This window comes from Falco punctatus (assembly GCF_963210335.1).
Source record: "Falco punctatus genome assembly, chromosome: 2".
Classification (NCBI taxonomy): Eukaryota; Metazoa; Chordata; class Aves; order Falconiformes; family Falconidae; genus Falco; species Falco punctatus.
This window is the reverse complement of record NC_137581.1, coordinates 105,904,581-105,929,631: the sequence shown is the minus strand read 5'-3', so window position 1 is coordinate 105,929,631 and position 25,051 is coordinate 105,904,581. Positions and strand designations below refer to the sequence as shown.

The window sequence follows — 25,051 nt, the reverse complement described above, 5'->3', positions numbered from 1 at the left end:
AAATATTTACTTCCAAGATGAAGTTTCAGTGAAACATAACCTCGCGTCCTGAAACATACAGCAACATTTCAGTCTCCAAAATTTCACAACCAGAAGTGGTCTTTTGATCCTGCAAACAATATCCGAAGCACTAGTAACGGCTTATACTTTTCACTGGTCACCTGTGAATCAGTGTGGGTGAGGAACAGGGTTCAGAATTTTTCTTTAGAAATGTCAAAAATATTCCCACTGGACTGACACTGAGATATAAAGATTCCTATCAAGTGCGGAATGTTCCCATTAGAATAAGAATCAGCTGGCCTCTTCAACCTGTCCAAAAGGAAGAAAATCATCTTAGATATTATGGGTTTTATTATAAACCACTGCTTATTAATTTAATTAACACAGCTTCAAATTTGAGCAAAGGTATTACATGAGCACTTGGTCTCCAAAATGCACTTCATCTCTTATTTCATTCAGCTTTGTAAAACGTATTGTTAGGAAATTTTTGGACCATATTGAAGCAGACATCTATGAACTAGTTAGTGAATTAGTATGTGTGTAAAACTTAATGGAAAAAAGGGTACTCAGGGCTTTGTATATAGCCTGTCTCTTCAACTTGTCTAAGCTTAATTCTTAGGTATCATGACTTAGGTTGCAGCTCGGCTTGCTAAAACTACTGCAGTGTTGCACTGAGTGTCTATGCTGACATTAAATGAAACTTCTGAACTGAAACACTTATATATTTTCAAAGGTAATTTAACTGGAGAGTCACATTTTTTCCACCCACCTTAAAAGTCTCAGAACTTATATCTGTGAAGCAGAGCAAGGTCTTAAAGGATTAGTCAGGATGGGTTTGGTACCATGCTCTGGGTGATGCTTTCTGTATGCTGAGATACAACAGAGATGGCACAGCCTGTTCTGTTCCACTGACGGTACTGAAGTGATAGGAGGAATGTACTCTGAGCAATCTAGTAGTCATAAAGATAAGGTGGGCATTTGAAGGAGATGAGAAGGCCATGAGTCAAGAAGTTTTGCAAGCTCTGGAAACAAGTTCAAGTGAAGAAGATTGAGCGACCCCCAAAAGTGAGGCCAAAGAATGGAACCACCCAAAAGTGTCCCCAAAAGATGATTCTAGAAGACTTCACCTCAAGCTCTGCCTCCACCTATTATGAATATGATAATTAGATGTTGGAATTAAATGAATATGTATGTAAAGATGTTGTAACCTCTCATGAAGACTGTATAAATCACCTGACTTTTCACTGAAAACTTTGGAGCTAGTTTGTCTGGTGCGAACCAGCTAGATCCTCAACATTGCACACAATAAATACCTTTGCTGCTTAAAGACAAATTCTGTCTCCGACCAGTTACTCTGTGCCATTTTGGCATCATCTGGACCTCTGTTTTCTCCACCATTGTCCTGTATACAGCAGCAGGGCACTGTGGGAACAGTCTGACTTGCACCTGGATTTGCTACTTCTTTATTGTCATGTTACAGTTTTCCCTGTTTTCACAGTGCAACTGATGGGGAACATGCCCTTTTTCTTTTTAGTGGTTTAGCATTAAAAAAAAAAATATCAAAAAAATCTAAAGCCAAGAGAACAATGTCTTAAGGTCATCTGAGGTCAAGTAAAGTAATAAAAAGAAAACCCATAGGAACTGGAAACATTTGGTTTCATTCATATCAAATGTAGGTTTTTACAATGACATTGATAAAATAATAGGCATAAGAAAATCCTGTAAAAAACAGCAGTAATTCAATAATACAACAAAATTTTAAAACAGGTAAATAATTGTAATTTCTTAAAATATTTAGTGTAATTTGCATGGTATTAAAGTTACAAGCAATGCTGACTTTAAAAAGTTGAGTCTGAATCATTAAATACAGAGAGTTTTTTAATGAAACACCAGTTCTATAATTTATTTAGCTTGTCCTATTCCCTCTTCTCTTCATTAGCTGTTTTTGGCATGAAGTTCAGCTATTCTACTGAAAAAAGTTTTGTAAATATTTTCCATTTATGTGCTAATGTATATTAGCTAAAAACCAAAGCTGTCAACCTGTTCTGTGCCTCCAGCATCAAAACTAGCTTTGAAATACTTTTGATTAGAGACAAATATCCTAATTTTACAACTAATTTGGAATAGTACTGATCTTATTAACTGAAAAACAATTGATGTTACATAAAATGCAGGGGAATTGCCCTGCATTTATTTTCACACATAATTATTTGGGCATTTGTCCAACACCCAATAAAAAGCTAATATATATCTTTTATTCACACACTGTATATATTATTTATGGAAACTCAGCATCCATATTTTGTTTGTTTTCTACAGCTCTCTCCAGATGATATTTTATTGTCCTATTTTATAATTTCATTTGAAGGGCAGTTAATAATGACTATGCCTGACAGGTACTGATTGGGAATTAAGAGTCTTACCATCAACAATGCAAAAGCTTAGCAGAAAATCATCATATAACTGAAGATTATACATACGAAATGGATCAGCACTGAGAACTTGGAAATGAAAAATCTATTTTTATTGTATGAGAATGGCTGTTGTTAGCTGCATATGATGTATTACACAGCTATATGCATATCACATTTTAGTTTTATTTATAGTGTTTATGTATATCTTTCTACTAATATGTAATTTGGAAATCTTGTAAGGGTTTGGTTATAAATTCTGCTTTAAACTGCTTTCTCTTTATATTAGATAGTAGGACATTTGGTTTTTTTCAGACAAAGTTATTTTTTCAAGAGCCTTCTCAATTTTTTTTTCATGAAAACAAGCTAAAATATTGAAGAGTTATATCATGTTGTGCTGAAAAATATATGAAGTCTACAGGGAACTTGAGGCTGGGTTTTTGCCCAGGTTACTTCTAACAGTGTACAAAGAAAGAAATAGCTTTTACCATTTCTGTTAGTACTAGCAGGTAGCCCTCAGGACACATAGCAACATCCCAGATCCAGTTCTTCACACCAGAATCAAAGTAGTAGATTGGAAGATTTATTTAACAGTTATGCAACATAGAACTAGAAGTGTTTCCCTCTGGTCCCCCAAGTCAGGATTTTGCTTGTCTTAAGTATATAAGGAAAGGATGCAATTTTATTTTTTTTTAATTAATATCACCCCTTTTCATTTTTCCATGGGAGGACAAGTGACACCTATTAGACTATACATTTAAATTAATTTTTAAAATGTACAAACTTGAAACCTTTAAATGGCTGAAACATTTAGGAAATGCAAAGACAAACTTACCCTTATTTTGGCAACACCTACAAAATCTTTACAGTTAAAAATTTGTAACTATTTATAGTTCTGACATGTGCTGCAAAGTTGACCAAAAGATGAACTGTAGGAGAAAAAAACAAAAGACATGAAAAAGTATCTAAATTATTATGTGACTTAGAAACATTCAAGTATTTTTTTAGCTATGAATATTTATTGATATTTATTAAATCGATAGCACAAATATGAACTACTTTCTGAGATGAAGGAAAAAAGTGAACAAATTTCAATGTCTTATAGTAATTCGGGAGTAAATTCTATTCCAATTTATGTCTTTCAGTTAAAACCAATAAATAACTGACACAACCATACCTTTCTTTGCATTGATGTAGATAAAATTAACATAGGCCTTAGGTTGGATGAATCCTGAATAGATAGGTTTTATTACCTGTATCATAGTTAGGCTGTCACTGAAATATTTCCTCTTTTTCTGATGGACACAATACAAAACATCAATATGGTGCTCAGTCTTTAAAAGTAATTGTATGACAGTGATGTGAATTTTTAAAACTTGCCTGTACTTACGAACCTTAGTTCAATTTATGATTAAAATATGCAAGAAAAGGAAATATAAACTGATCTTAGCCTATAAGTGTTTATACATGAAAAAAAAAGTTAATAGATTTTTTTACTCCAGCAGGTAAAGGCAAGCTAATACTAGAAATTAGATACACTAAGAACAAGGACAATTCAACTACTCCACTAGCTACCAAGGAACAGCCTCTTTCCTTCCTAAGCTTTGAAAGCAAGATTAGATGACTTCTAGAAGGCTCTGTAGCACAGGTTCTTGAAGGTGAGCAGAAGTTCAACATGGGCAGGTCACGTCTGTGCCACACAGGACAGCCCAGATCTGTCCTTAAGCTCCATGTAATGTAAAAAGAAAAAGTGAGTGCTACAGAGAGCAAGAGAAAATGGTTTGACCCAGATAATTTTCCCCCAAGCGTGGTGTCTGCCAGCCACCTGCTGCACAGGCAGGTGGGGGTGAATGCCAACCCCTGCAAACCCTGTGGACCAGCAGGGCCTTGCTCATCCTCTGTCTATCCTTTCTCACTCCTCACACATTCTGCCACTGCTGGTGCTTCCCTGTGGACCATCTGTGGCAGCCTTTCCTGTTGAAGGCTGGCATCACTGAAGCGCTGCAAGCTACTACCCTCCGCCACTGACAAGGAATACGAAAAGGCATCTGATAGACAACAGGAGTCCATTAGTGGTAGCAGCCACTAGCAGGACCATGACCTATGTGAGAAAGGCAGGCTGGTGCCTGCAGCCAGAGCTGCAGAGCTGGATGGGTAAAAGAGGACAGGTTGGGTATCCAGCCCCTTTCCTAGGCACCAGCAGGAGAGGCAGCTACCTGGGGGGCAGGATCTCAGACAGTGTCCTGAGGACTTGGTGTGGCAGGAGGCTACAGAGGAAGTAGGAAAAAATGGCTCTGAGGAGCCCACAGACCTCAGGCAACTACTTCAGCCCTTTCATTATGCTATCTCCTTATAATTCTTTGAAAAAGAATCAAGGGCTGACAGAACCTTTATACAGGTGAGGCAACCCTAATTCCAAATCCATAATATAAATTTAACCTCGATTAAACTTATTGAATCTTTACCTCTTTTTTGTGGTCTGTTTTTCCTTTTCATTTTACTCAGTTCCAAAAAGCTGCCTGTTTTCCTTATTCTCCCATAAGATAAATAATAAAATGGACAAAAGATAAACAATGAAAAAGAACAAATTGTGCAGTGCTAGCAAAACATTCTCCTTAAGAAAAATTCCCACTGATTGCAAGAGACAAGAGATCTCAGCTGGAGCTTTGCCTGAAGAAGTAAGAGAGAATTAAACCCCCCCAAAATAATTACATAATACAAATTCTCACAAGTGGAGAAATTAAGTTCTATTTAAATTCTCACATGGGCATCAAAGTCTTTGACCCACTGATGGGCAACAGGAGATTTGCCATTTTCAATGAAGCCAAGATTTCACTGCAGGGCATTTTCTTTCATATCCTATTTATTATCTCTTTACTATAACACATAAGTATCAGATAATACTTACAGCCTGATGAATAATCATGTATTCCAAGATCAGATATTACCATCCATTGTAATCTTGTATATATGTTGCATTTTTTAATTCTAGAGGAATTATGACATTTTATAGAGGGAAAAAAACCAAACAAAAATAAAACCAGCTGAATTCTGGCTTTGAAATTAAAGGGAAAAAATATTGACTTTCATATCCTTTCCAGGAAAAGGAATTACTTTATATAGTCAGCTGCTGATGTTGTCGTTTCCTGAGTTTTCTATTGTACTACCTTTTGAGAGAGAATAAATATGCATCTAGTTGACAAATTAAGAGCTAAATTAATCCAAATAATAAAATGCAGTATGTTATGGATGTCATGCAAGTGAAAATTATGGAGTTTTAGAATCATGTCATAATTGACGAATTACAGTTTTAAGAGAAAGCATTGTAGACTTTAGGGTTTATTGTGATAGTAACATGTCAGTAGTTATTTGCTGCATTTAAGAATACTTGTTTAAAAGCAATGCTTCTATTCAGCAACAATATGTTGAAGAAGGTAGTAAAACTGAGTATTTTTTGGAAAATGCTGGACTCTCAGAGGAAAGCAATTTCTGAATAGTTTTCAGTGTATTTTGCGATACTACAGATGGCTGAAAAGCTGTTAGTAAGTTCTTATACTGTAAATATAAAGCAGCTGCAAACTTCTAGCTACAAGCTAAGATGAAATATTTTAAGATCTATAGGTGTGTCCTGGGAAACTCAGTTTCCATAACAACAATTTTTGGTGCTATGATTATGAGGCTGTCTGCACCTTGAATTCTGTAGCCATTCACTTCTGATTGCCAGTATAATACTGTTATTTTGGCTCACACTAAATGCTTTACTTTTACATTTGCACAGACAATTATTGGTGATTTTAGAAGACAAAAAGCATAGCCACTAGTGTGCCTTAAAGCTTTGGTATGGTTATAAGAGGAGGACCCTGCTTTAATATTTCACCGATTAATAAAGTTGGAACACTCCTGAGTCACCAAGATATTGTAGTAGAATAAATATTTATGTGCTTAAAATATCAAGCAAGCAGGAACTACATTATATAATTCGGAAAACAAAGGGTTTTCTTCTAGGGTTATTACTCAAACCAAGCTGAAGAACTCAGCTATTGAAGGAATAGACTTGAAATATGGTAGTGAGATGTATAAGATAATACAAAATTCTGAATTGTTCTGAGCACAAAGGAAAGAGCAACTCAGACTCAAAGCTTTGTTTTAGTGAGACAGAAAACAGGCAGTTCCTGTGAGCATTTTCTTTTTGAATGCCAGCTCCAACAGACACAGACCTTGTAATGTTTTAAGGAGAAAAATTATGGTCTTTATAGCTACTTTTTTAATAGCAATACATGACCCCATATAAAAGTATAATACCAGTATCTCTGCTAGAACACAGTGATTCCCTTGCACTGCTTCTCAGAGCAAAATATGCCCTGCCCAAAGTGCAACTGTTAACTGATGATGTTATTTCAATTTGGAGTATTTAATCTAGTCTGGCTGCTTTATTTGCCAGGCTTGCTGTTACATGTGTTCTGAGTACATGTGTTCTGTTACAGCTACCTGACTAAATCTCCAACTGATTTCCCCTATTTTTTTTTATATGGACTTCATGTATTACTCCTTTATTTCTTTCCTGTCTTTTCCTTGGACCATGTTCTGGTTTTATTTTCCTCTTCTCCTACTATCAGGTCATTATGCATTTTTCTCTTCTATTATTTCTTTTCCACTTTCTCCTTTAGTCATTTACCAGTTTACCATCTTGTCTTCTTATATATTGCTCTTTTTCTAGTTCTTTATACTATGTAATGCCTCTCTCCCTTACCAGGATAAATAAATGAATAAACAGCCAAAATTTTGGCAAAGTAGGTACTCAAGACTACATCAGGAGAATATTATTTGGGACTTACTTCCTGCAATAGATCTGCGTGTCTGTGAGCTAAAAAGAGGGAACTGAACCTTGACAACAAAAAATGGAGAGCTACTTGGCCAGAGCTCACCTTTAAAGAACCTCAGCTTAAAGGTGAAGGAAATGCAGTTTTCAGTAGTTGATTTTCTTGACAAACTTATTTGTTAGTCTCAAAGAGTAAGTTTTTTAAAAAAGGAGCTCCCTGTGGTTTCCCTCACCTATGCAATATTAGATGAACTTCAGACTAGAAAAGCATACGGTTATCTGAGTGTAACACTTGTGTACTCCATAAAATTGCTAGCAAGCTAAATGTATTTGTGGGAAAGACCTTCTAAAATCAACCAATCAGAATTACAAAAGAAAACGAGAACTGGATTTTAATAGAAAATGGCCTTCAGGAATGTTAGTCACATAATTTAATTCACTCTTGGGGGCCCAGGGACACTAAAATAGTGTATTTGATGCAAGACTGAAAAACAAAGCATAACCAAACTGAACAGAGAAAATGTAATTTTGCCAGCCTTGAACTGAGGGTAATGGAAAGGAAATGGATGCAACGGAATGGGGAGCAGTGACGGGTGTGAGAAGAATGTTAACTTTTTCTGCCATTTTTCCATTTCTAACATTCTGCTACTGAAATGCAAATACTTTGCTTCTGCTTTAAGCCCACATTGAAGAGAAATATGAACATCAATAAACAGTGGGGAGATTCAAAACAGTATGAACAGAAGCAAGTCATGTACTATTTCACATGAAAGACCATGTCATACTAAGATCATTTCTCTTTCTGAATCCATATACCCATCCTGGGAAATACAATCTGATGTATCACTAAGGTTAAAGTTGTGTTTCTGAAAAGAATGATACACCAATGGGCTTTGTACATATTTCCTTGGCTGTGCAAGGCCTGTTTTGTGTTTACATGGAAGTGAAGAAAAAGTCCAAGATAATTTTTTTAAAGAAAGAATTTAGGTGAATAATCTCTATTCAAAGACGGAAGAACATTTTAAATTCTGTTTCATCTGTTATGAAACTGAGGTCTGACGACTGAATTAAGAACAGAACAGAACGGGGTTGGGCAATGCTGGTGTCCTCAAGAACATTGTTTCCACACTGACGGATATTTAGAGGCTGATTACACTTTATGTTCTCCATGATTAAAAAAACCCCCAACTATTTAGCATCTCCCATGATACTGAATATGATAGAACCAATGACAACTATTTTTTTTTATTATTTGGGCAGCTATGTAAGAGGTAGCTTAAGGCCAAAAGAGCTAGATTTTTGGGAAGAATTATTATTGGTGCCTGTTTTCAGCTAATCAATCAGTAGGAAATGTAGTCTGCATCCCCTTGTAATACCTTGAGCCAAACAGTTCCCATTCAGATTCAGTTTTAATGGTTAACAAACAAAAATTAATGTTATAATTGTTTTCTCCATTATTAGAGATACTTTATTAAGGAACTGTTAGTATATTAGATGCCTTTTTTTTTCTGTCACATAGAATTGATTACAATATAGCAGAATATAACATACAAATTAAAAATAAACCCAAACCTTTCAGAAATAAAACCTGCAGAAAGTGCAAACTCTTTTCAACAGTGGCTAGGATAAAAGGAGAGCTGTTTTCAAAAGTCCTAGCTAGCAGTTTGCAAATGTGCAATTAAAATTCTGGCTCTTCTCTAATTATAGAACGCTTAAGTTAAATGGTCTTAATAGACATATAATGATGGCTTTATAAACCTACAGTTACTTATAATCTGAAGTAATTTCTACTTCACTTTAAAAAGCATCCATTAAATGCCTATTATGATCTTTATGTAATTTAGCAAGACATTTAATGAATGCTTTATAAAACTAAACAGCAATTATTACCAAAGTTAAGTGTTAACCATATAGATTAACATGCTATTAATGTGAATTTGCTTTTTCAGATTAAATAGTAAAACTTGTACTTAAAGTCTGTTGGGATGAATGTAGATTAAAATGTTATATATGTTTGTAATGGAAACTTTAGGGAGGCCTAAAAGGAGAAAAAGGTGTTTTATGCAATTTTTCATTAGAGCATCTATTTATTGAAATCCTGATTAAGCTGCAGACAATTTAGAATGCTATCTGTAATAAATTTTCCAAAAATAATTGTCATGTTTATCAATTGTGTTCCCATGAATCTTTTGGATGTTTCCAGATAATGATAGAACTATAGACTACGGAGATCTCATTGCATTATATTATAATTTGTAATGTTTTCAAGTCTATGTAAGAATTTTAAAGTTAGTGTAAGTGTCCAGGTAAAGGGCATTTATACCACTTAATCTGAATCAATCTTAAATATGTCAACGAGTAAAGATGATGTAAATTAACAAGTAGAATATAGTATTCAGAATATTGTCTTGACAGTTTCAGTCCTTTCATGTGTATAGTTGTCTCCATGTCCCCCAACTCCCCCCCCCAAAAAAAAAAAAAAAAAAAAAAGAAAATTAAATAGCTGTTTCCTTTTTAAAATGTCTGGGAAATATTATGCTATTTTCTTCCAGCTGTACTTAGAAGCAGGATACTTTAATTTAAAACATGTCAGTAAAATTTGAACTGCTGAAAACTTTGAATTTGAACTGCTTGAGCAAGAAATTTTTCCTTGGCAACCACATTTTCCAGTGAAATCATAATATCATATATTATCTATATAAATCATATAGGTATGTTGATACTAAGAATATTATCAGCATATCTAGTACATCATCCATGGAACACAAGTTGAAAGAGGCTATTTTGACAACAATTTTGGTTAGGTCATTTCATAATAACCTGTGTATCTTAGAGAAATGAAATTTGATTACATTGATGTTTGCATTGATATTATACATAAGCTGTTTACCTTCAAAAGTTCTGAAAATACAACTCTCTTCATTTATAGCAGATTTGAAAGTGTTTAAATTTGCCTTGAGATGGAAGTTTCCTTTTACAGTCCTGCTTGTTCCACTGATTTATTTTTAATAATACAGCATGAGAAAAGCCTGAAGCCACACAATCCTTGCTTATTATCACCCAGATGCTGCAAAATGATGCACTTCACTCATAAAAGTGAAGTAGCAATATGCTTATTGATAAAAAACAGTGATTTAACAAGGTTTGATAGTCAATGTGACAGTGGTTTAACAAAATTTGATGGCAAGGTACACTTGATTATTTACTGCATAGAGAACTGGGTCAGACATAACTGTCAGGGAGATCTTCCCACTGAGTCATGAGGTTCAGAAAGGACTCCCTTGCATTCTAAACTCCTCAGAAAGAAGTTCAGCTGTGGCTGGATCCAAACAGTCCCAGAATTGATCAATGGTTTATGTCTAAAGGATTATAAGTGCACAATCAATCCTTTAGACCACTTTACGATTTCAAAGTTTATGATGCTGTTAATTATTTACCAAAAATCTGTTGTGGCAAGGAATCTCTCAACCTCAAGGAGTAACCTTGAGAGGTGTCTCTACTCAAGCGAAGATCCTTGTGTGCAGCCTGCTGCTGTGCAGGGGAGCTCAACAGGCCCTGGGCTGTCCACTGTTTTTGGAGTAAGATGATTGACTTGTAGTTGTATTTGTAAACCAGCTGTATTTTGGCTGGCATGTGATCAACTAGCTCTTAACTGTTGAGCACAATTTATGGCTATGGTGTTGTTTTCTGTCCCTCCAAATTCTAACTTAAGCCAGATGCAGCCATCATGACCACCACTGGTTGCTATTGCTTAAGCAGAAGGCTGTGGAGGGGGGGACCACAGCACCACACAAACACTCCGGGTTACATTCTGCTTTACTAAAACAATCCTTCTAAAACTCTGAATTCTATTTCAGTCTTTATCTTATGTTTTAGAGAAAATCCTTTCTTTATTAATCCTGATTTGTGACATCTCATTTATAGCAAAGACAGAAAGAGCTGATACTTCATAACTTTTAAGAAGTTTATATATATATATGTATATTTAAATATAAAAATCATAAGGCCACAAACCAGGGATGGGTGCTATTGGCTCACCTATTGTGAGATCAAATACCATGAATCAAGATTGATCTTCGATTTATGTCAGAATCAAAGTTATGACAGGACTGGATCTGATGCCTTCACTTTGAAAGTTTTATTGCCATCTACTTTGAAGATACTCTAAAAAACAATTTGAAAACCAAATTATGTGGAGAATAGAGTACTTGTGTGTTTAGGGAAAAAAAAAAAAAAAACAGAGATGGAGAAACTGGGAGTGACAGATAAAAGGTATTGAACAGTTAAGGTAATATCTTCTACCAGGATGTACTTTCTACCTATTGAGCTTCTACTATAGAAAGATTCTGACCATGATTTTTGATAGAAAAAAGTGACACTAAACCATTACATCATGCTAGAAACAACGATCCCAATTAAACCATGTTATACTATTCAACAGCATATATAACATTATTAATTAAACAAATGAGACTACAGGAAAATGAAGTTCTGTTAGGAGAACATTTCATAAGGAAAGAAAGAAAGAAGACCAGACCATATCCTCAAAATACAATCAGGTTTTTCCTTTGTTACAAGTATATCTCTCTCTCTCTTTTTTTTTTTTTTTTAACTTTGTTTTTTTCTGATTGAACATTAAGAAAGGAATACATTTTTCCTTAAACAGGTAAAAACGTTGACAAACTCAAAACTGGTGAAGGATATTTTGTGAATCTTCTAATGACAGTAAATTAGCTTAGACATAACTCACATGGAGTTGTATTCTATCTGACTGGCAATTTAAATGTACATTTTTTTTAGTGAACAAAACTTAAATTGCTATGAGGAACTGTACTAACAATTAAGGATTGCACACTTAAGGATTGCACACAAACAATGAAGCACTTAATTATGAGGATTCCCACAGTTCCTAATAAATGTGTACCAAGCAGCATAATTAACAGATTTTGGTCTGTAAGAATGTACACAACCAGGCTTCCAGGACAATGTGCCAATTGTACCAATGTACCATTGACATAGCTGGCAGTTCTATTGTCCTGAATGAAGCCTTCAGGGCAATATTTTATCATTTACTTTTATTTGGAGAATTAAAATTTCCCTTCCTCCGCATATTCTCTGTGTTGGTAGAAGAAAGGAAGGCAAAGACTGACACAATTCTGACCTATCTTCTAGGTCACGTAATATCCTTGGCAACCCCTGATTAAAATGTCACTCTAACATTGACTCTTAAGTGAAGATTACCTTTTTGCTTGATTTGGAGTATTTTTTTTTTTTTTCTTGTTCTAGGAAGAGGTATACTATGGCTCCTGGCTAACAATTTCACTAAGAAAATTACATTTGGTCATTCAAAGAATCCCTCTAAATTCATCTACTCAGCATTCATGAAGAAAGTGTTTGCAGCATCGTCTTCCATGCTTTTTTTTAATGAGGTAATTAAACAGAGATGATACTACAGGGCAATTATTCTTGCTTTCTAGATAAATAAATAAATGTGCATAGCTGGGTGCCTTTTGTTAGATACATGTTTTCTCATTTGTGCTATATATATATCATGGAATGCTGAAACAGATCAGCTGCATTATCTAAGTAAAAAAGCATATTCTATTTTGTGATCAAGTATGTCCAAATACCCCAATAAAATGTCTTTTATTTGGAGGAATAGGAAAGAATCAACACCCCCACTTAGCAGATTGGGAAAACTTTATAATCACCAGTTATGTCTTCAAAATGGTTGACTAATAAAAAATAAACCTGTATGTTACCTTCAAGCAAGTCGCCCGAGAAATTGCATAGTCCCCCAAGAAATAAAAACCTGAATAATTATTGCTTATTTGCAAACTAGCATTTCTGAAGCTGTTGGACACACCCATTAAGGGCTTTGATTATGAAAATCTAATTGAGCTTCATTTAATTTCATTACATATAGCATACAGATTTCACCAGTGCCTTTTCAGTACTAATGGTTCTATTTTACAATACTTCCCTGTAAAGCTAGATTTCATTGTAATCATATATGCTAAGCATGGCTGCTGTATTATTGAACTGAAATAACCTCTGACTATAGGTAACACAAATTTTTTGTGTCTACTAAAAATTAGACAATCATTATTAATTTATTAAGAGAAACTTAATTTTTCATAATAATTATATCTTGATGGTAATGTTTTTTAAGACTCCTTTATAAACCAATTTTATCAAGTAATGAAATATAATAGCATGACCAATATTATTATTGAGGTGTATGCTAAGTACAAACTGATTCATAAAACTATATATAACTGCTCTTTATATGTCTTTAGCTATGGTGAGAACCTGGTTTGGCTAAAATGTTTTTTAATACAATATTGGGATTTTTTTTACTGGGATTTATAAAATATTTGCAGTTTTAACATAAACATCAGCCAATTAATTAAATATTTAGAACAGTTATTGGTGTTTTGTTTTTTTATTAAATTACTTCAGCAAGATCCTTTTTCCTTAAACCTTTGAAGGAACTAATTTTCTACTTATCAACACATAAAATTCTGAAATGAGTACCTGATCTAAAGACGGAAAAGCAGTGAAACATACAAAAAGGAAGAGTATGAACACACTACTTATGCAAAAGTCCAATAGGTGCTAAATATACTTTGTGGTATTAGTATTGTAAAATGGTGTATATTAGTGATACATGTGAGTATTTTGGATGTTGAACTTTTATTTATTAATATTATTAACTTAATTGTTAATATTTCACTCGTTCATTTTTATTTCAGTTTATTTGACTAAACTGGTTTGGGTGCCTAACTATTGATGCTTCAAGTAAGAACGTAATTTTTTTAATGTTAGGAAATAAGAATCTATTTTAAATACCTTTAAAAATATATTTTAAAAGCCCCTGTGTTACTGGACAGCATTTTTATTGCCTCCTTTGAGATACATGCTTATATGAAATACCAAGAAAAAAAAGGTAAACTTGGTTAGACATAATGATATTCTGGTTCAGTTCAGATCATGACATATTTGAAACTACCTGGTGGCTTACTGCGCAAAAGATGATCTCTGTGGAACTGTGGAGTAGTTTCCTTGTTAAATTTGGGGGAGGCAAATGATGAATTTGCAGAAGTCAATCTGTAATTCAGAGCCTATGGTATACACTTCTGACAGCTTATGTATGGAATTTAAACTGGTTTTAGAAAATTAAAATACAAAAAATACAGGACTTCTTGTCCATCCCTTGCACTTAGCAAAATACCCACAGATACCTGTTAACCTTAAGTTTACTCCAAAAGAACCATTTAAAATACAACTATTGCAATACTAATAGAATAATCTTTTATAAACTCATGATCTTAATACACAATGAACACACGTGGGAACAGTTCTAAGCAAATACATAAGAGGAAAACAGGAGATGCAAAAGAATAAAAGGAAATAATTCACTCTACATGCAAACAGAACTGTTACTGTTTCAATTTTACTTAATACTGTACATATTATGGTCATCTCCAACACCAAACTCCTGAGGGGGGCACAATCCCCCTCACCCACAACACACCACTCTTCATTTTTTTGTGTAGAGGCCAGATCATCTGAGAAAAGTCACATCTTCTGCATTATCTTTTCTGTCTGTTCATACATTACTTTTTGAAACAGAAAAGGGTACATACTGATCTCTGGAGCTGCAGTTCCCCTGCAACACCTAAAGCATTTAGCTAAGTGCTGGAAAAAACATGCCCATACCTGTTGTACAGTCTGTACAGCTGCAGGATGTGGTATAAAGCTTGTGGAGAAGCCCCACTGCCCAAGGTAACACAGGGTTCGCTAAGTTTAGCAGTAATTCTTTCCTTTTCTTCTCTGAAGTCAAACTTTAAAAGTGGAATAGAAAAAGACCCCAGCAGTTCAAAATAAAGATGTCAACTGCTCTTTTGTGTTCATTGTTCATAACATTGAAATACAAAGAAGCAGGTCTAATAGGCAGAGAAAAGAGGGAATGAGGAAGTTCACTTTTTTGCAGCATTTAATTTGAGATTGATAAAAGTAGGTAGCCGAAAATTTAGACTTTCATATCACATCTGCATCACTAATGGTAGAGCCTTGGGATTCAGTGTAAGACTCTTGATTATCATCATCCTGACCTTGAGAGATACCCTAACATGGATGAAAGACAGTGGGAGATGCCCCTAGGTGCTAGGAGCACTACAGATTTTAAACCAAAAACTCTGGACATCCCTCAAAGTAGTTGTAACTTCCATTTAAGGCTTTTCACCTCATATGTATTTTTTTTCAAGACATTTAATCTTCTCTTTGCAATCTTTTTCCTCTGGTTTAATATGAACCTAGCATAGTTAATCAATACTGAAGTCTTTTAAAAAAATTACTGCTAAGGAGGCAAAAAAGTGTAAAAGCAATGCCTTAAAGAACTGATAGCACAAGTTTGCCAGCCATTTCCTGACTTTACTAACCTGTTTGTTTTTGCTGTCTTTGGCAAAGAAATTGATGGAAAGCATCAGAACCCATGCCAGAATCCAAATTTTCCATATGAAATGTTCTTACTTTTTTCAAATCAATGTGTAGATTTTTGACACAATTGTCTGTAGGAAGGCAAAATCAAACTCCAGCAGGAAGAATAGTTACAACTGATACAATGCAAATTCTTTTCCTTTTTCTCTCCTCTCTTGCTTGGAGGATTGTTACTGTTCTGTACATAAATGTGCCTGTGTGCTCTGTATGACCTAGTCACAGGCATCTCACAGCTGGGAGAGCACCTTGCAAATTTACTGAGGGATTGAGAAGAGTTGAACATTACCAGCCCTAAGATTAAAGCAGTTAAGATCTTCATATTGAAAACTTTGGATCCTGTTCTGAGAGTTTAATGTTGTGATAGAATAATCTTTCAGATCTTGACATTTATCTGATCTATTAGTTCCAACTGATCAAGACTGGTGAACTGGGAAAATGTCTCCAAACAGTGCAGAATGTAACTAAACTGCTCCAATAACTTCCTTCCAAGTTATTAAAGAGATCAACCAGTCCTAGGCATTTTCTATAACATCCTGTGTTTAGCAGGCTTCTTTCTTTAAGTCATATTCCTGAAGGAGTTTTTAAGAAAAAAGAGACCATACTGACACATAAGAACACGAGAAGACCTCTATATTATTCATTTTAGTTGACGTGGTCTGCTAATGGCCAAATAGATGCCACCACAACAGCTGTCTTGTGGACACATGGAACAACTTTGCTATCCTTGCATTTGAAAATGCTTCTCATGAAAACACTTGGAGGTGTTATTACCTCTGGTGAGAAACAGCAAAAGCTATAAAACCAATCCAGAATGCAACAAACTGTTAACTAGGTTTGCAACCAGGTACAACGGGATTGAATATAATTCTACACCACCTACTGATTCTTTTGATATTCTACTCCAAATTCTTAGACTACCGTAAAGTTTTGAATATTTCTACAGAAAAATTAATACATCCTCCACTTATTTCCAAAGCAAGCTAATTTTAAGTTATATAGTCTCTGTAGCATGTGTAAAATGAAAAAAAAGACAAAACCATCCCACACCAGTTTTGAATTTCGACTGTAGAGAACAACAAAGATATTCACAAGAAAGGTCTTCAATATATCGTGCAGTCATATACTAAATGTTTTTGGGGCTGCATGCATTGCAGTGGAGCACAGAGCATTGTGTAGCAAGGACAGACACATCTAAATGGCCTGAATCACCGTCTTCCCTAGAACTTGTCTGAGGAATCTTATAATCCCGTGTTGTGGCAAGGAAGCCATTTCTAACAGCGCATTTACATTTATAAGTACATTTATATATATTGCAAGAATTCATAAATGAATACTTACAACACTGGAAGAGATACTGACTTCAGTGAAAGAATAAACATTTTCTTTGCATTAGGGAAAGAAAAACAACAAGGGTCTCCTTCATATCCAGAGGTTCTGGGGGGATAATTCATAGTTAAGGCAGTTCTGGATATCTTAAGTACCAATCTTTTTGTTTTATGCAACCACAGTGTTAAAAAATAGTTAGATATATTGACATTACAAGGAGTGCTTAAAGTTGAAGAATCTTTCCCATTTACTTTCTCTACTGAGCTTGAAAAAGGTACAGCTTTTGGTTTATGTCTCAAATGCATATATTTTAGCTTCTTCATTTGAAAAAGTACCTTCTCTTTAAGGACATCCTACCTAAACTATATTTTTTAAAAAAATGCAATACAGGAAAGAAGAGTTGCTGTAGACCTGCTGATTTGTTTGAAGAGACGTGATATACTGGCATGAACAAATGCTTGTGACATGCAAAACTGCATGGTCATCTTAGACACTGATAGGAGATAAAGAATGGCCAGTCAGTGCAACAGAAAGCGTAGGCAACAATAAAGTAAATAACCTTATGTATGAAGTAAATAAATTCTGCACCCCTATCATTTGCATGATGGTGTAGAAACAATCAGCTTTGAAACTTTCCTTGGCAGCAGGATGGATTTACACTACTTTTAATATCAATATTAAATTATATATTTAGTATTTTTAACCACAGCAATTTGAAACAACCCACACACAGTATGTTTCTGGGTCAATAGTGACAAGATTAATTAGGAAAGCATCCAGATAGTTTATTTCATGTCAAAAGATATAATTAAGGTGGCACAGAACAATATAATTTAACACTTGAGATATACCAAATTATTCTAACCTGCATAATTTAAAAATAACATTAGGCAATATCTTGTGCTGCTAATAATATAAGAATATAGCTCATATTACCTATTCATGTATTTTCATTAAAGGCTTATTCATAATTTATAGTTCTGTTGGCTTGGGAAAATGTTTACTAAATGAAAAATGTATTGTGGCCCCATAGTTAATGGTTAGGTTGATAGCATTAGGAGCCTTCAACAATGGCTTAAAAGTGTTTGTCTTAAACAATAGGCTTACTGAAATAAAACACAGTTTATTTGTTTAAATTTTGTGATTTTAGTACACCATTACTTCTTTGTTCTCCACAAAGTTAGCAGAAATAACAGAGCTCTTGTTCCCTTCAGCATTAGTCAGAAGAACCAATCTCATTAATTTCTGGGAATTCGTGCTTTGAAAGCAGAGCCTGAAAACCACATGGCTTCCCAGAGGAATGGAATGAAGCACCCCAATAGGTACTGTTCCTCTCTTCCACATTCTGCTATCCTTACCCTTATAAAACACAGAAAACATACAGCTGACAGAACCACATCTCATATAGCAACTCCAGCGCTACAGGAGACTTTCACAATACAGATTCTCCAAGAGGAAGTGCAAGCATCTTTAAAGAACATTTGGCCACGTGGAAATTTAATTAAGGATAGGGTTTGAAAGTGTTTTCCATGAGTAGCACATGTGCTGAGGTAAGAGGAGCTGGCTTTCAATTAAGCTGATTCCAAGACGACTAATGCTCACTTCATTTCCAGCAGTGATTAGGCTTTATGCAAAAAAGGCAGGGCTCCCAAGCTGACATGGCTATGGAGCAGAAATTATACCTCTTACGATTCAGTTTCTCAGCACTTTCTTATATTTACCCACTATTCTAGAAGTAATGATCATGTTTAAGAACTGTGAAGTTAGCAAGCCTATCTTTCTCAGGATCGCTAAACTCCTAATGCATCACGTAGAGTAGATTTAGAGGTACATTTTCTCCCTTTGAAATGGTACATTTTTGTCACTGTTTAACTACGGGAAGACTGCTTTGGAATCTTTTCTTTAAAAACTGCTTTAAGCTACTAAAGAAGAAACATTTCTTTAGCAATAACAAACACCTAATAAGCATATTGACTGTAATTGTACAAGACAGATACAGAAAAAAATATTTTCTTTAAAAATACTTAAAGGTAGTCAATAAATCATTTAACCTAACTTATTTTGAACAGTAATGCCTAAGTAACATAGGGATATGGTTAAGCTTTTTATTGGCAAGTCATAAGCCTTCTCATTAAACATATGTCATTGTACTGCAAGTATCACTCCCTCAAGCATTTCTTCAAATCACTATCTTTTACTCCCTGCTAGCCTGTCTGATAAGATACAGCCTGCATATGCAGTATTAACTCCAATACTATTAGAAGATAGGAGTGCATGCCATTGAAATCCTTTAGGTAGGGTATCCCTTGTATAATGAAAACTCTCAATGTGAGTGAGCACTGAGTTTGTTCTGGTGAGTCAATGAATAATACAGAAAATGTGTATGTACTGTTTTGTGTGATTTCTCATTACTGTAATGAAGTGAGATTTCTTCCTAGCTATCCATTCCCACATGTACAAAAAGATACATTTGCATATACGTAGAGTACAAAAAGTTATTTTCTCAAGATCTTCTCGGCTGACTTTTTTAAAATACATTTTTACTGGGGGCTATATAGAGCAAATTAAGACACAACAGTTTTTCTTATTAAGCTTAGCAAAATACTACTTTGAGCAAACCATTAAAAATAAACTATCAACTAGATGCTTTGTTTTTTTCTTTAAGCTTTCTAATAACTATCTAATTACTTTCAAGAAAAGGTTTCCAGCAAGAATTACATACTATACTGAGGAAATATTAAATATTTGGTATTTATTTGAAACATATTGTAATACATAAGTGATCTGCATGAATAAAACATTTTTCCTTTAAGCATAGTTTAATACAATAAATAAAAAGTGCCAACTGTTTAAAAACCTAGCGTTCTAACATATATAGGTTTTTACTTCCATTTAGAAGTTTTAATAGCTTTAAAAGTGAATGCATTGAAGTGAGAAGATAGAGTTCAGTTTAGAATCAGAGTTTCATTGAAAACAATAAGTTCTGTGGAGGTTTAGGAAATGGACTTTATGTAATGTCTGTGACAAACAGATGTGGTCTTGATTCACATTCTTTTGCTTCCATTGCTTTTCTTGGGCCTCTAGCAAAAGCCCCCTTCAAATCAACTGCACAGTGGGCGGATTTAGCCAAATGATTGAAGATCAAATCTCCAAACACATAGCTGCGGCACTGGCTACTGCAAGTAATCTCACAGAAGCAGCTCAGTGGGGATACACAGCGTAAGCAGGTATTTATTATTTTCATTCCAGTAGCACTGAGATTCCCCATCTAAGAACAAGATGAGCAGGCATGAATCAGAGAGATAATAAAGATCTTGAGGGTAGTGCCTATCACAAGAAAAGAATGGAAACAGAATATACCTTTACTTCAGCACAGCACGAGCTGTATTGATGTCCATATTCTCCCATCCCAGCCTCATTTCCTGTACATCTTGGGGAACAGCTTGGAAGTGTTGTTAGATCTCCTTTGATAAATAGTCTTTGACCCACGTATTCTTGAGAATTGGTCACGGGTGGAGGAAAGAGTTCAAACAGAGAATGAGAGGATTTTTGAAGCTGTTTAAGGTGGAAACTTTTTTGCAACTTTGACTACTTAGCTTCCAGTTCTGGAGAAGTATTAAGGAAAAAATGGAGAAACTTGGCTGTGCAATTCCTTGAAGGTCTCTTGCCTAAGTTGTGCCTTGTTTCTGATTGTGAGAAGAGCAAAAAAGGGACTTAGATGTGGCTCCTGAGCTGTCACTGTCCATTCTATGCCAAGAATCTAGACATTAGCTATCACTCTGACATCTTTCTACTCAGTTTTTAAAGTCTGGCATTTTCCTGAAGCTTCCTCACACCCCATTATTTTTTAAATATTTGTCAACTGGCCCTTCCCAGCTCCTCACCAAGTTCCTCGCAACACACATTGGCAGCACAAAAATGGAAGGATGAAAAATGCTACTATGTTTACAGCTGCTGAAAGCAAACAAAATGTTTTAGTCAAGAGAAGCACTTTTTCTGGCTGTTCAGCTGTACAAAGATAGAAGGTCCCCTTGAACTTGTCTTATCAGTACAAACAAAGTAAAAAGGGAAGAATCAAAAGTGGTCAAAATATGTACATGGTCTGGAGTTATTAGCACATAATTAATAGTTGTAGATGGGCTACATAGTAGAGTCTAGGAACACTCAACGACTCTGCCTCATGGGAACTGTAACCAGAAGTCAGATGTCAGCACAGCAACAGAACTGATCTAGGAGGGTGAGAAGGTCTGCAGTGTCAAAGCACGCACTAAAAGTCAAGAAGAATGAGGGGTAGGGGAAGTGTTTTTCTGTCAGCAGTGTGTCAGTATTCCCTACCCATCTCCATACTAAGGAGAGTACGTGTGCTAGGAGAAAAAACATGAGCCACAGGTATGCGTATGCTTATCATACTGAGAACAATAATTGAATGGGGGGGGGGAAACCCCAACAGGAATCCCTCAAAAATTATACAATTTTTTCTAAGCATATTAAGAAACAGATAACTAAGGTATAATTATCAGAATAGTAGTAAAAATACAACTCTACTGCCTCAAAAACAAACAAACAAACAAAAAAACCACACAAAAAAACAAATAAAAAACAAACAAACAAAAAACCCCAAACAAAACAACCACCAAATAAAACATCCCTTTTCACCTCAATATGTTTTTCATTCTCCAGGCTTTTATACAGATGATTATTTGTATTAGCTTGCTCATTTCTTACTCAGATATGGAGAATGAAATTTGGTCAGATTAGTTCCTTGCTTTTTCTTCCTACACCACGAATTCAGAAAAAGTAAATGCATTATAGAACAAGATGCTGTGTTTCTGCATAATTTTGGCACCTTTGTAGTTTGTTCTATATGTTCCCTGTTAGCACCACTAAATACTGATACTCATGGGAGCCCTGTGAGATACTGTCATGTGAATTTCTGTCACTCAGGTGGAAACAGAGGCAAGAAAGCTATTCCTGTCGTGCTAGTTAGTGTAGCTACGGCCAGGTTGGCCAGCAGCACCAGGATGCTGCCTCAGGAATCGCCCACAGCTTTCATATCATAGAGCACCAGCAGCTGGAGGTTGACTGATCCTTAATGGTCTCATGTGGTTGCTCAGCAGCTCTGTGTCCCTGGGAATTCCTGTGTCCCCACACAAAGCAGGATGGGAGCTGCCTGGGGAATAACTGCTCTGCAGGGTGGTGGCCACAGCGTGTTTGGGTTTGTTTCTTTGTTTTCATTTTTGTTTTAGAGATGAGGGAGCATACTTCAAGTAATGCCACTTACACCTGCCATCAGCTGAAACATAACACATACCGAGTTTTATACAAGCTTTCAAGGAGTTCATTACAGAGACAGATGATTTGTAGGTACACATTTGAAAAGCAAGAAATTAGAATAATATTTGTTGATCTATTTTATACAAATGATGGTAAGTGATAGGTATTCACACATTTATTCTAACAAAACAAAATAGAAACTTCTTACATTTTACTTGAAAGTCAGTTGACTTTCTACTTTCTGGAGTAAAATGAAAAATAGAACTCTAAATTAAAATACAAATTTCAACCTCTTATTACTAATATCTATTTTGAAGAGTGTCTGAATATATAATTCTGTTAAGCAGAAAACCCATGAAAATGCATGTCCCAGCTGAAACTCACTTGCAGCTCACTGTTGTCATTTTTACTGAATTTACCTAATGTATTTCACAAGTCACACACAGACAAATCCCATGGTGGGCTGGTATTTCTGCTATTACTGACACATCCTCCTTCATTCCAGTAGTTAAACATTCTGCAGAGATCCTGCCTAAAACTGATTTTCCTCAAGGTTTGCAGGTGATTAGCTCTGGGTCTTGTGCTCCCATGATATTTAAAACGCAATCTTGTCAACACGGAATGAAAGTAAACTGCCTGTAGACAAATAGCAAGCTTTACTGCCCTGAGACCCAATTAGGTATTAGCAAGTACAAAACAGATCTTGTCAATAGGACACAGAAAAGAGCTGGTTTGCGTCACCAGTTAATCAATAGACATGGCTCTACGATATCCACTGGCAGGAAAAGCAACATAACACCATTTATGTTAGATGTTCTGTGGGGTTAGTCAAGTACATTATCTTGCCATTTACAGGTAAAGATTTCACCTCTCCCCTTTCCTCTAGCATTCAAAGCATGAACAGTTTGGTTTTTTTTAAGTGGAGAGAAAAAGCATTATAAGATTAATGGCCAATCACTGCTATCATGTTTAAGAGAACAGCAAATTTCCAAAGGTCTAAACAGTGTTCCTTTCTGAATGAATATCCCTGATCATTATTTGCTGTGGTAGAGCAGCTATAAAAAACATGATTAGGTCTGATGCTCTGGTGATGTATTGCAGGCTGAAGGAAAGTTAATGGTATAGTTAGCCTGAGCCTGGCTGCCTTTCTTTTCTCATTTTCTAAGCTGCAGTGTGGCATAGCCTTTAGCCAATATAGCAACTCTCGACTGAGAATGCATTAAACTGAACAGATGAATGGCAGTATTTTAAAGTGAATCTGATAACCTAGACATGCTTGTGGGTTTTAAAGAGTCTGCATCAGATTAAAAGAGCTACTGGACACTTGAGAGCTGACATATTCTTCTAAAGAGAGAGGATGCTAAGAATTCAATTGGGCCATAGAGAGTATTCTAAAAAAAAGATCAAAAGGGGCAAATGCGGTTTTTATATTGCCAAAAAGAAAAAGAACAAAGATATACAAAACTATCCACTCAAGAGATACACTCAACTGAAAAGACACTTGCAAACATTTCTATGGTGATACTTAATACAGAAATAAAGTAATTACAGACTTTCCATAATTAATAAATAATGGCTTTTACATAGATCTTAGAGATGCAAAGGGAAATTAAGCTTCAGTCCTTAATGAAAAAAGTAGTACCCTGCAGATTTTCACGAAGTTGAGGAAAGCTAACTCAAATTTCATTTTCATATTGAATGCACACACTTTTACCCCAGACTTTGAGTAAAAGGAAGGCTTATTGTGAATTTGTTGTAAAGTAGCAAATATTATTAATATTGTGTTTTTGTGTTGCAATTTCTAAGCCAGAAAATGTAGTGTAGTGCTCTAGCCAGGCATTTTATCAAACATCCCTGTTCTTCAGGTACAGTGTATCTGAACAGTCTTTTTTTTTATATACAATTAATTTTAGACTAATGTTTAATGAAAATTTTGTGGAATGTGCAACAATTTGTTTTTCTAAGGTTAAATACAATGATAGCCATATAACTGTTCCTACATTAAAGAAAAAAAAATCAAGGAGTTCAGAAAAATTATGTGGGCTTGAGTTTGATGTTAGAGCCAGCTGCTACAGGCATGCACCACACACACATTTTTGTTGAAAGATATCAAGCTGACATGAATGATGTTATTCTACATTTGATTCGGGGGCATGAGTGTTGGACTGGATAATCCAGTTGTAAAGTTAAAACACATCAAAGGGTTGCTGTACTATAAAAGGTACCAGAATCAACAACAGTGTCTTCCTATTGCAAGACGCATCCTCAGGGGTGAAAGTGCTTCTAGCCAAAGTCTGGTAGAAAAAAAGAAACAGAAATTGAAGTGCTTTCTGTACCGGTAGGAATAGCATAGCTCCACATGCCTCAGGTCAAAACCCCAGACCTCTCAACTAAAATCAACAGAGAGCTACTAGCAGCTCCAACTGCTATAACTTATATGGATGGTTTTGTGTTTGTTTTCCACATTTTTTAGTTTAGTTAATTTCCTCTGTGTTCAGAGGACAAACAAAGCTGAGAATATGCTGTGTCCAAGGGTGCTGTCTTTCATGTCCAAGGATGCTGTAGGACTGATAACTTCCTGTGAGACATGAAGGAACCCATGGGAAAGCCCATTCACACCACTTTAGAGAAGGGAATTTTTCATGCAGAAGTTTCTAGTGCTTTGCTTGTATAGCAAAAGGTTTCTAAAGTTCATATGTGCCCTTTTGTTTTCCACATT

The 25,051-nt window shown here is 35.2% G+C and overlaps 1 protein-coding gene across 1 annotated transcript in view; it reads right to left on the bottom strand.

The window, feature by feature from the left end:
* The window catches only part of TMPRSS15 (transmembrane serine protease 15), a 323,388-nt gene that overhangs the window by 163,071 nt on the left and 135,266 nt on the right, over positions 1–25,051 (bottom strand). The gene's annotated exons all lie outside the window — the stretch shown is intronic.